We start from the raw sequence: 2,333 nt of genomic DNA on the forward strand, positions 1-2,333 counted from the left end.
GGGACAGGAGATCGGGGAGAGAGCTCTCTGCAGCACTTGGGACAACCGTAAATCAACATCCTCTACGGGGTGTGGCTTGCAGGCACTGGGCACGCTGGGCAAGATTACACGAGGCTTTACAGCGCTGTATATTGCAGGCGCTCAGGGGATGTTTTTTTCACACCCTGAGTCGCCGAAGGCGAGCGCGAGAGTAGAAAGTGCCGAGGTGGTAGCGCATAGTCAACTCTAGAGTAATCTTTACTTGTCTATCTTATTGAGCCTCAGATACTACGCAGTTACGTTTACACTAATGTTAGTTAGTTGTCGCAATCAACATGAGCTAGACAGTTTTTATAGTGTATGTACTGACATTATACAGGTCATTGCTATTACCTTGCAGATTGGTCAAGCCATTGGCCTTGCATTTTTCTGTAGATCTCACTTAGGGCCGCTTGTGCATCTTGTGATACTCCATCTGTAAGTAATGGAGCCTCCCTTCAAGTTGGGGTTTGCCTCACTGGTCTCAAGTGCATGTGAAATGTGTTGCTAGCTGTTACACTTTAATATTCTAGCTAGTTACTCATCAATGTGCCTCGCCTGTCCTTTAATAGGTGAACCTATAGCTTGTGTCGCGTCTTGTGATTTGATCTAGAGTTGTGCATAGCTTCATAAGTACCGTAGGCGTGAGCTTCTTTGTATGGACTTTGTCATTGATTTGTTAGGTACGACGGAGATCTCCTGGTCTAAGTCGCGAGGGTGTCTTTTACCATAACTTCTAATTTACTAATCATAGAGAGAGTGTTGCTCAGTTGTGCCATTAATAATGGTCGTCCTTATAAAGAAAACATCATGAAGATAGATCGGCATGTGGGCAAGAGCATGTGCAAGGGGATCTGTGTGGCTTACTCTCTTTTCTTTCATCTATAGAACTAAGTGACTTCCCAGGAGGCGCTTAACCATACCAATCGTCTGAAGGTTTGCTAAAGGTCCATCTAGTGAATATCACTTTGTGCGTTAAGCTAGTTATCATGGAGACTTATAGTACTTGCTACTCGCGATGTGTGTGCGTCAATCACATAGTTATATCATTTCAATGATCTATAATTGACTCAAGCTGCCTAGTCTCACAATCATTCTCAGCTAGGTTCCTCTCTATTTGTCAGAAGTCAAATCTAGAAGTAAAGCCTTCTCCCCGTAGAGTACTTTCTTCACATCCGCAATAAAAGTTTGTCTCTAATGCATCCGACTAAAGAATGTATTGGATAATCTGTGCCCTGCGATAGTTATTTTTCGTACAAGGAAACAGGAGTGCCTACGTAGATTGAATCACCATATCATGCAAGTTCTCTGTATTTTGGATGAAGTGCGTTCAGTTGTTTAAGAAGAAATGCATCAGCGTCATCTTTCTTTTCTTTCTGCAGGCTGAGACCTATTGTATGACCTTCTACCAAGCATTGTACTTGTTTTCTTCACCGTAGAGTGGGAGTACTTTGTACAACAAGATCTCGCCTGTCCTCATATCTATCTCAACCTCAGTGCAAAGCGCAGATCTTTACATACAAGACAACACCCCTCCTTTTTCCCTGCTTATAACTTCCATACAAGCTGTACCCTTCTATTACATATCCAGTCAGTGAATTACTTACCAAGTTTTTGGTGATGCCAATTATATTGGCTATCTTTGATTACTTCACTAGTATTTCTAGGTTCAGAGTAGCAGCCGATTCTAGTCTGTATCCGCAAAAGAACAGGAGTACTTGTGGCACCTTTAGACCACTAACATTATTTTGCAGTCCATATATGTCTTTTCGTTGTGGGAGCTGACAGCCCACTTCATCAGAGCATAGAAGCTGAACATATAGTCATCAGAAGATATTTATACATACAGAGACAGTGGAGCAGAAAGTGGAGAGGCTCATCAACCAAACTGTAAGAGCTAATTAATTAAGACGACGCTATTATGCAGCAAGGAGAAAAAAAAAACTTTTTGTAATGATAATCAAAGATGGCCCATTTAGACAGATTGACAAGAAGTCCTGAGATAACTTAACATGGGGGAAGTAGATTCAATAGTGAAATGACCGCAGCTACTCCCAGTCTCTATTCAAGGACCCACAACGTATAGATGGTATCTAAGTCCTGCACCATTATATTCCAGCTTCAGGCTCAAGTGTTGCATACAATGTGATGTATGCTTTTGAAGCCATTTTCGTATGCAAATTGCCACCTTATTAAATCCTCTACGGCAATTCATGCTAGGCCACGACGAGGATTGACTGTTCTCCTAACTGTTTTTGAATGTGTATGATCCCTAGATGTCGAGATCTTTGTCCATTAATCTTTTCTGCGTAGAG

Source organism: Chelonoidis abingdonii, chromosome 6 (assembly GCF_003597395.2).
Source record: "Chelonoidis abingdonii isolate Lonesome George chromosome 6, CheloAbing_2.0, whole genome shotgun sequence".
NCBI classification, from domain to species: Eukaryota; Metazoa; Chordata; order Testudines; family Testudinidae; genus Chelonoidis; species Chelonoidis abingdonii.